The sequence below is a fragment of the Silene latifolia genome, chromosome 3 (genome assembly GCF_048544455.1).
Source record: "Silene latifolia isolate original U9 population chromosome 3, ASM4854445v1, whole genome shotgun sequence".
NCBI lineage: Eukaryota > Viridiplantae > Streptophyta > Magnoliopsida > Caryophyllales > Caryophyllaceae > Silene > Silene latifolia.
Genome location: NC_133528.1, coordinates 43,711,127 through 43,721,829, shown reverse-complemented (window position 1 = coordinate 43,721,829; position 10,703 = coordinate 43,711,127). Strand labels below are relative to the sequence as shown.

Below are 10,703 nucleotides of genomic sequence, written 5' to 3'. Positions count from 1 at the left end.
ATAATTGGAGATGTCTCGACAATTAGGCGACACGACCTAGACCAAAAGGTAGGTACTAAATTCGGCAGAGACTCGGCGTTATCTAGACGACTTGACTTGAAATCGACTGGACTCTAATCGACTCGAGGCTGAATTGGAATGGTGGACTAAAATTTTCGAAAATAGAAATTTTCAAAAGATTCATTTGTCGTTTTATGGACAGCTTCCGAAGAGTAGAGATCTCCGAAAGTCGATCAGTTGAAGAGTTGTCTTAAGTTTGTTTTCAAAAGACGGTTTCTGTTGAAATTGCGGCGGCTCTCAAAACAAAGTGTTGTTTCCAAAGACGGTTTTTGAAATTCCGAATCACGGATTAGAAAATCGAGAATCGAATAATTTGGAATCGTCATCACAATGGCCATGAAAACGGTTAAATTTGTTTTCAAACGATTTTAAATTGGATTGAAAATTTGAAAACGGTTAAATTTGTTTTCAAACAATTTGGAATCGGATTGAAATTTGAAAACGGTTAAATTTGTTTTCAAAGATTTGATTTTGAAATTTGAAATTTGAAAACGGTTAAATTTGTTTTCAAACATTTGAAATTGGATTTGAAATTTGAAAACGGTTAGATTTGTTTTCAACTACTTGAATTTTGATTTGGATTTTGAAAACGGTTAAAGTTGTTTTCAAAGGATTTTATATTGGATTGAAAATTTGAAAACGGTTAAATTTGTTTTCAAAGATTTGATTTTGAATTGAAATTTGAAAACGGTTAGATTTGTTTTCAAATATTTGAAATTTGATTGAAATCTGAAAATGGTTAAATTTGTTTTCAAATGGTTTGAAATTGGATTTGAAATCTGAAAGCGGTTAATTTTGTTTTCAAAGATTTGAAATTTGAATTTGAAATTTGAAAACGGTTAGATTTGTTTTCAAAGATTTGAAATTGAATTTGAAATTTGAAAATGGTTAATTTTGTTTTCAAAAGATTTGAAATTGGATTTGAAATCTGAAAGCGGTTAATTTTGTTTTCAAAGATTTGAAATTTGAATTTGAAATTTGAATTTGAAATTTGAAAACGGTTAGATTTGTTTTCAAAGACTTGAAATTGAATTTGAAATTTGAAAATGGTTAATTTTGTTTTCAAAAGATTTGAAATTGGATCTGAAATTTGAAAGCGGTTAAATTGGCCTTCAAATGATTTGATTTTTGATTGGGATTTGAAAACGGTTAAATTCGTTTTCAAATGATTTGATTTTGAACGGAATTTGAAAATGGTTAAATTCGTTTTCAAGATTTGAAATTGGAAATCGTGAGGATTGAATTCGTCATTACGACGGGTTAGAAAATCGTTCAACTTTTAAAAGACGGTACGCAAATCGAAAAGTGTGAGAATTGAAATCGTCATTATGACGGCTTAGAAAAGCGAAATTTGATTTAGAAAACGAGATTTGAAATTTGGAAAGTTGCACGGGTTAAAATCGTCATTACGACGGTTTGAAAAACGTGTTTGTTTGAAAACTGATTTCGAATTTTGAAAATTCGAGGGTAGAATTTGTCATTATGACGGCATAAAAAGGTGCTTCGAGAATGCGACGGTCGACGAGGGACCGAGGTTTGAAAAGGCAATTATGACGACATAAAAGGGTATTTTGAAATGGTTTGTGAAAACCGAGTTTTGAAATCGTTATTACAACGGTATGAAAAGGTGCATTTGAAATTGGTTATAAAAATCGGGTTGTAAAATGGCCATTATAACGGCATAAAAAGGTGCTTTGAAATGGTTATAAAACCGGGTTCAAAAATCGTCATTACGACGGCCTAGAAAGGCGTGTTGAAATGGTTACAAAAAACGGGTTTGAAAATCGTCATTATGACGGCCTAGAAAGGCGTGTTGAAGTGGTTATAAAAAACCAGGTTTGAAAATCGTTATTATGACGGCCTAGAAAGGCGTGTTGAAATGGTTATAAAAACCGGATTTGAAAATCGTCATTATGACGGCCTAGAAAGGCATGCAACGGTCGGCGAAAGATCGAGGTTTGAAACGGACATTATAACGGCGCGAAAGGGTGTTTTTGAAAGTTTGAAAATGACACGGAAGGACTTATGATCAAGTAGCACATAAGCACTCACAGTTCATTATATTATGCATTATGCTGACACGGGTTTTGGCTTAAAAGGGTGGGTTACACACCAAGCAATCAAGCCCCGATTTTTGAGAGGGATACCAATCCAAACAAAATGTGTAAGGAGGGTGCCCTAGCCTCGTGCTCAAAAGTGATGAAAGCTCTTTGACGAAACAGAAATGTGTAACGTCAATGGCATGCTTGACTCAATCGGGATTCGAAACGCGGGGATGAGAAAACTCACGCCGACGGGACGAGCCAATTGGTCGATAAAGGTTAGGTTGTGGGCCCGGACAAGGAACCCGACTTATGACCGTAATATCAATTAATGCACTTTAACCACGACATCGTTCGAGTTTCACCTCTAAGGATCACAAAGACACAAGTGTCCTAGCAATCCCCAGCGGAGTCGCCAAACTGTGGTCATGGGCTACGTCTCGGTCCGCGGATTTAGGCCGCCTACCAATCCGCGGTCACGGGCCACCTGCACGCCAGGCCAATCTGTGGACATGCAGAGGTCTCTTTGAAAGCCACGCTCGGCGGCGTAAAAATGCTTTCGACCGGATCGCTTTAGATCGGTCGGTATCGTCTCGGCAAGGGCCGCGAAACGATATAGAGATAATCGGAGTCGCCACCAAGCATTTGTGGGATGCTTGGAACCCGTTCGAATCCACTTTATACCTAGGTCAACCAAGGCAAAAAGCGGTGTTTGACATAGGTACTAAAGATAAGGACTCGTCCCCCTTTTAGCATTCTATGCCTAAAATGACTCTCGTACGCCCTGGGTAAGGCCATCCACTATCCAAAGGTTCTGAGTAAGGGGTGAGGGTACGTATTGGGAAGCCCTTTAATCGGACACCCAATCCCGCCCGCGTTAGCGGCCTCTACTGATCGATCATGGTTGTTTAAGTGCAAAAGTTGATAGAACGGTTAAAATGCATGAATGCGCATCCAAAAGTTTAACCTAACATGTGAGCTTTCTAAGTCGGTTTGTTAATCCAAATATCATGTATAAGATGTCAAGTTGGATTGAGATTGATTTGCATGTGAAAACGGAAATTAAACATCCATTCACCAAATTCGGGTTATGATGCTTAACACGATTCATTTATTCGAAAGAGGATGTCAAATGACAAAGTGTAAAAACGTAAGCTTGTCAATCTGATCCGTCATGTATACGGGTTAACCGTAGTCGGGATCGTCCTAGACACGTGCTAAAAACAAGGCACAACAGCGCCAGGCAGCCCCATAGGGGCGCGAGCCTATTGGCGATGGAAGGGGCTCTGCCCTGGTTTTGAAAGATGGAAACAGGCGGCCACTTGGGGCGCGGGCCATGAGCCGACCCAAGGGGGCATCTCCTGGTTTTTGAAAAGGTTATTTAAAACCGTATTTGTAATGAATGATTTGCAAATGTTGTTTGCATGACTCGGAATAATTACTATTATGTTAGTAATATTCGTTGTCGGATTTGCATGTTTGAAAAACATAGTTTACAAATAAAAATGTAAAATGTTTGATTTGAACTAATCATGTTAAGTTCATTTCTTCGTAATTAGTCAAGTTTGTCATCGTATTCGTATTAAACCGACATGGTATAAAGAACCAAGGATGATTATGAATTATGACTAATATGTTTACAAATGTAAACAAATGAGAAAAATGGTAAATAAAATAAAAGGGTGTTAAAATACCATTAAAATGTAATCAACCAACAATATCATCGGGTCACGGAATAAACCGTCATGGTATAAAGAACCAAGGATGATTTTTGTAATGGTCAAAATATGTTTATCATAAAAATAATTTGAAACATTTGAAATGGTAAAAACCGATTGCAAATAAGAAAATGGATTAAAGGGGAAAGACGAGAACAATCACGGTTGAGTTCTGACCTGGGCACCCCATTGAGGCGCGAGCCTGTGTGCACCATAAGGGGCTTCTGCCTCAGGCCAAAACTCAGTTTTGGCTCGTCTAACCCATGTTTTGGATCGTGTTATGCATTGTTCATGCATATAAACTCATGAAAACAGTAAGGACATGAAATAAAGTGAGTTGTTTACACCCTCAAACTTACGTGTATTGATGTTTGCGAAGTAGACGACTTTAGAGACGGTTTTCTCGTTGTGACTAATCGCGATCAAAGAAGTTTAAAAGAGTGCCTTAAAAAAGGATTTGGTTTTGAAAATGAGTTGAAAATATGTTAATTAAAACATGTTGATTAATGGATTGAGTTGGTAAAATGGGTCGGTTGAATGCACGGCGACGGTACCAAACAATATGTGTAAGGCTTGTGTTTACGATCGGTAGGTCGCAAACACGTGTCGATGTTGTGACTTAGGAAGTCGAGTATAGAAGTTTAAGGGAGATGTGAGGGGGCGGACGCTCGCGTGAAGATTATGGTGTGTGATGGTGGGTATTTATAGAGAAATGTGGGATGGTAGGTCGGTTGTGTTTGCTTAGAGACTAAGCAGACACCCCATTGAGGCGCGAGCCACCCCGTGACTCAATGGGGTGTACTGTCCCTTTCGCAAATTTGGATTTTGCGTTTGTTCTAACCAATGTTTTGTTGGTTGTGATTTGTGGTCTTTGAGGTTTGCTTAGCCGTGTAAGCTTCCTCTTGGGTGATACTTGGGGTAGGTATTTTGTGTCTTTGACTCGGGTTGACTCAGGTTGACTCGAGTTGCGGGTTTCTGAGTCGGTTTTGGGTTCGAAGACGGTTTTAACTCTAAATAGTGTTATTTTAATGCAAATGAAGTTAGAAAACTTCAAATCATTTTTCATATCCGAGTAGTGCATTAAACCGTCTCATGTATAGCCAATCCACGCACGCATATCAAAAATATGTTATAGTCCGATCATCATCGGGTGGTTTTTGGAAGGTGCAGATACTGGGTATCTACAATGGTCAGACCAGGAAGTGCCTTTTATATAAATTTGGTGCACCCACTTAACCCATAAACTATCCGGCTTGCTATATATCCACCACACTAACTTCCCAATAGTGGCCATATTCCAGTGAAAGCTATTCCTGATGCCTAGACCACCTTCACTCTTAGGGGTACAAATGTGATCCCAGCCAACCAGGGGCTCTAACCGTTCTCATAGGTGTACTTTGAACCGTCATGTGGCCAAGCGTTCTCTTTGATCTAAGAGAACGGTTGAAATCAAGTCAACCCGGTCTCTTTGTAACAACAATCAGAACGGTCTAGCTCCACAACCGTTCTCTTTGATATATCACACAGAACGGTTGTATATAATAACCGGTCTCTTTGATAAGGCCGTTCTCTTTGTTAGAATTTTAGCTTTTTTGGCGCCTTAGATCTACCTTTTCAAAGAGAACAGTCGTGATGGTACTAACCGTCCTGGTTGTTAATTTTATTTTTTTTAAAAAAATATTTACATTTTTATCATAACCCTACATGATTGAATCGTATAGCTCATAAAAATTAAACCTGTTACAATTCAGAAACTCCAGCAATTTTTACACAAAAACATTCCGATTTAATTTGAACCATTAGGACGGTAAAATAAATGGTGCAGATAAAGTAAAATAAATACAATGGTAATAACTAAAATAAAAACTAATCGAACTAATTGTCGTTTCATACCAAGTCTGAATGATAATGGAAGTAACGTACAACCTACTACGAATAAGATGAATCATTGTCACTAAAAGTAGTCAAGTCTTTGAAAGGACCACCGCGAGTCTGAGTTTGTTTGTTTTGTGGACGCATTTGGCTCTATTTCGACATGTAACAAGGCATCACAAACCACTCTTGAAGCACACAAGGCTATTTTGCAATCTCAAAGGAAGAGAAATACATGAAGATAAAAACAAACATGAACTGAATCGGCAAATCATACAAATATAGAATTGATGGTGAAATACCTTGAACAAGGCAATTGTTAGATTTAGTGGTGTGACAAATATGGTGCATAATTGCTTCTTTTTCATACACATGCTTGCAATCCATGCTGCCATATTGAACATAGTAAGAAGATTGATTAGCAATTGAAAAGATAACATCTCTAAATAGATTGCGAGTTTGTAAGAAGATGTCGTTAACTCATTTTTCTCGTGCGAAATAGAACCCATTTCATCTTTTCTAGAAGATCTGTAACCATATTATTTCTCGACTACAGAACACTAAGCTGGCCTATACAGAAAAATAATTGTTTGCTTCTAAACCAAATTGATCAAAATATAAGATTGAGTACGAACCTGCGATCTGGCTCAGACAAATCAGTGACCACCTTTCCGGTTATTGGGCAAAAAAAATTAAAAATACCAATTTCTGTATCAGCAACCATCTTGAATTCTTCTTGCTCTCCGCCAGGCATTGGCTGATCTGCATGATGAACACTCTGCAAGCCAAGCTGATTCAAGTAATCCGTTATAAAGGCAACATAACTGAATCTAACATACCCAAACAGCTTCTCTGAAGCGACGTAGGAGAGGATCATTTTGAAGATTTGTGGCAGAATGACCTTCAAATGTTCATTTTTCATCATCAAGCATCTTCTCAAAATTAGTTAGCTAAAAATTTAGGCGGAAACAGAACTGTCACACACATAAATATATAAATAACAAAAACAAGAGGATGAGAAGGTTCAATTACGCAACCTGTGGACCAGGCTGGTAATTTTTTCCAATCGATTTCACAACACTTTAAAAATTGTTGCATTCGTTGTTAGCACACAATAGTTGTAGAACAGAAATTTCGAACTACAAAGCCACCATTTCAGGATTGCTAGTATATATGTGCATAAAATTATGAATTAGTCAGGGAATCAAAATAAAGAAGGTCTCAACTAATACTGATACCAGCTGCCCATCCTAGTTGTAAATTTGTTCAGACGGAGAAATGAAAATTGTTGACTGCTTTACAACATTGCTTACCTTAGAGTATGACTTCGAGTTGTCGTTCAAGATGTGTTTTTCCTCTTAGGATCAAAAACAATAAGAAATGACTGCAACAATGACAAAATATCATGTGTTCTACACTTGTTCAACTGATCATAGCAACTGAAATTTGAACTTAGAAAGTGAGTGCAAAAGGAAAAATGATGTGAATGCAACAAGAGCAAGGGATTTCATAACCAACCTCTGGACCAAAGTTGAGCCAGAATATTCTACCATAAGTGAGGTATAGTACTATAGCTTATATAAGGGTAAGAAGAAGACTTCACTTTGAATGGCAGCAATTCCCCTCTTTGCCTCAGGAATCCTTGGGAACTTTTCAAACTCTTCAAAAGTCTTGAATATAAAATCCACAATGAATGGCAATCCCAATTTCGATAGGTAGTTTTTTAGTGTCAGAGGAGAGCTATATAACATAATAAAGTGCAATTAAAAGTTAGAAAACTAATAGGTTAGCACGATTATCTCAGGAACATGAACATGTTAGAAGTGAAAGATATAAAATATATATAGTTATACAGAGTAAGGAGTAAGAGAAGTTAACATAACAAGAATCTAAAGTTAGTTGCGTCGGGAATCAGACACAAGATCATTTCAAAGTCTTAATGTGAACAGTTCACCAAAGTTTCTATCCAAATATAAAGATGGCTGGCTCAAATTAAACATATTAAAATTAAAGTTGTTTTACTCAGACCATCAACAATTTGATCTATACAACGTCATTGACTTAAAAACTTAACGAGATTGTTCATCTCATGCTCAGGAGAAGTCATGCTTTCACTTCATTAAACATCATACACATCTTGTTTGGTGCAAGCATATACAGATGTAAAACTTAAGGAATGTCCATCTCATGCTCAGGAGACGTCAAGCTTTCATTTAAAAGTCAAGCAAACCCAGCTTACCACCTAAAATTTCCTCTCGACATTGAACACAAAAACACTCTCTTCATATTCAATTAGAGAGCCCATACCTAGAACTATGTAAAACAGTTTTAACAATTTGATCCATGTCATATTAATAAACTAAAAAGCTAATGGCTAATTCATAATTTTATGCACAGATACACTAGCAATCCTGAAATGAAAACCGTGGACATGGGCCACGTCTCGGTCTGCGGATTTAGGCCGCCTACCGGTTCGTAGTCACGGGCCACCTACACGACAAGCCAATCTGTGGACATGCAGAGATCTCTTTGAAAGCCACGCTCGGCGGCGTAAAAATGCTTTCGACCGGATCGCTTTAGATTGGTCGGTATTGTCTCGGCAAGGGCCGCGAAATGATTAGAGATGTTTGGAGTCGCCACCAAGCATTTGTGGGATGCTTGGAACCCGTTTAAATCCACTTTATACCTAGGTCAATTAAGGCAAAAAGCGGTGTTTGACATAGGTACTAAAGATAAGGACTCGTCCCTCTTTTAGCATTCTATGCCTAAAATGACTCTCGTGCGCCCTGGATAAGGCCATCCACTATCCAAAGGTTCTGAGTAAGGGGTGAGGGTACGTATTGGGAAGCCCTTTAATCGGACACCCAATCCCGCCCGCGTTAGCGGCCTTTACTGATTGATCGTGGTTGTTTAAGTGCAAGAGTTGATAAAACGGTGTAAATGCATGAATGCACATCCAAAAGTCTTAACCTAATAACATGCGAAAGCTTTCTATATCGGTTGACTATGCATATACTAAGAAATTGGTGTCAAAGTTGGATTTAGATTAATTTGCATGTGAGACGGAAATTAAACATCCATTTACCAAATTCGTATTACGATGCTTAACACGATTTCATTTATTTGAAAAGGGTGTCAAAAAGATAAAGTATAAAATGCAAACTCGTCAATCTGATCCGTCACGTATTTGGATTAACCGTAATCGGGATCGTCCTAGACAAGTGCTAAAATGGGACAGAACCGTGCCAGGAAGCCCCATTGGGGCGCGAGCCTAGTGGCGAGGGAAGGGGCTCTGCCCAGGTTTTGAAATATGAAAACGGACGACCTCTTGGGGCGCGAGCCATGAGGCGAGCCAAGAGGCGTCTCCTGGTTGTTAAAAAGGTTGTTGAATAGTCTATTGATCCAAAATACTCAAGAGGGGGGGGGGTGAATTGAGGATTTAAAACTTTTGAAAGCTTTTTCGATTATGCGTATGTAATTGATTATCTAAAGTTTATTGATTAAACTTTAACTAATCAACTAATGAAGGTAAACGAAATAAACGAAATAAACGAAAGAACAAAGAGACACACGGTTTTTGAAGTGGTTCAGTTTCACAAGTCGAAACCTACGTCCACTATTCTCGATTAATAAATTTAGTACCTTTCTACGGATTACAAATTTACTAACCCAACTCGTACAACTAACTCTAGCTGTAACTCAATGAGTACCGTTAAATACTCGAGTGACTAACTTACGCTAATAAGAAAGAACTAATGATTCTAACAAAGGTTCACGTTAATGAACAAGTAAGAAATCAACTAAGCACTATTATCTTATAACGATAAAATAAGAACAAGTATGCGAGCTTTAAAACACACGACCTTTCAAAATAACAAATCGGTTTTTCTGCTTGAAAACACACGGTTTGCTTTGTAAAATTAAAATCAATTTTTACGCTTAAGGTCTCTATTTTAGATGTTGTAAATAGCAAAGTATATATAGGAAAGAAAGAGTAGGCCACACGGTTTTTAACAAACCATAATAGCCGAAATAATAAGATATGTAAACAAATCATATCTTCTTATTATCTCTTTCCTAAAAGCCTTAAAAGATAATAAAGAATATTCCAAAAGATAGAATATAATCTATTCAAATATTATCTTTACTATATATTCCAAGATATGATAAGATTTCCTAAAACAAGAATATATTTTATCATAAACCAATATATTAAGTAAGATATATACGATATGTAAAGATTTTATTATGGAATAAAATCTTTACCAACTACACCTTAGGTTACACGAGATGTCACGGCTCATATGCCTCGTGACTCGTGCAAACCCTAGCTCAATATATGGGTTAGAATTTAGGTTTTAAGAGAGGCTTTGTTGAAACCCTAATTAGTAGCATGGTCCAACTCATAAGTTGACCCAACAAGACCACTAGTCAACGTTTCAACATAAAACCGAACTCCGCACTAAACCAGACTTTATTATATAACATTGAGCTCTTTTACTAGTAATGTTATAGCTGCAAAGCTATAACTTTACCAAATCAAGAAACTCATTCTTGATCATTGTTACGAGATAATCACCTATACTATTCTAATCTTCAAGGAGATCTTCGAGTATAGGCTACGTCATCATCCAAGCTTGATTAATCTTTAGACGGACTTCGTCTTCACATAAGTGTTGAATGAATCTTCATATCGTTTGATCTTTGAATAGAGGCTTGAGCATTCATGCTATCGTCACAATCTTCTTTGTTACTTGCTTGTAATAGGTTGATTCTAAAACACTTAGACAAACGATTACACGCAACAAGTATATAAATTATAAGACACCTTGACATCATCAAAACATAAACATATAAGCTATATGGTTCAACAAATTCCCCCTTTTTGATGATGGCAAGCCTCCTAAAATTGTGACTAAGTATGTAGTTCCCCCTCAATATAATACCGTTATCTTAATAATAAGGATCAACGCAAGATCAAAACGATTTATCAAAAACCGAAACTTTAAGG

At 37.3% G+C, this 10,703-nt stretch overlaps 1 long non-coding RNA gene across 1 annotated transcript; it reads right to left on the bottom strand.

The window, feature by feature from the left end:
- Positions 1–5,599: 5,599 nt before the first annotated feature.
- On the bottom strand, positions 5,600–6,999 carry LOC141646065 (uncharacterized). Its single transcript, XR_012545314.1, has 3 exons — positions 6,395–6,999; positions 5,995–6,080; positions 5,600–5,908 (listed from the first exon to the last, which is right to left on the bottom strand). It is a non-coding gene; the product is annotated as an uncharacterized LOC141646065 (long non-coding RNA).
- Positions 7,000–10,703: the final 3,704 nt, after the last annotated feature.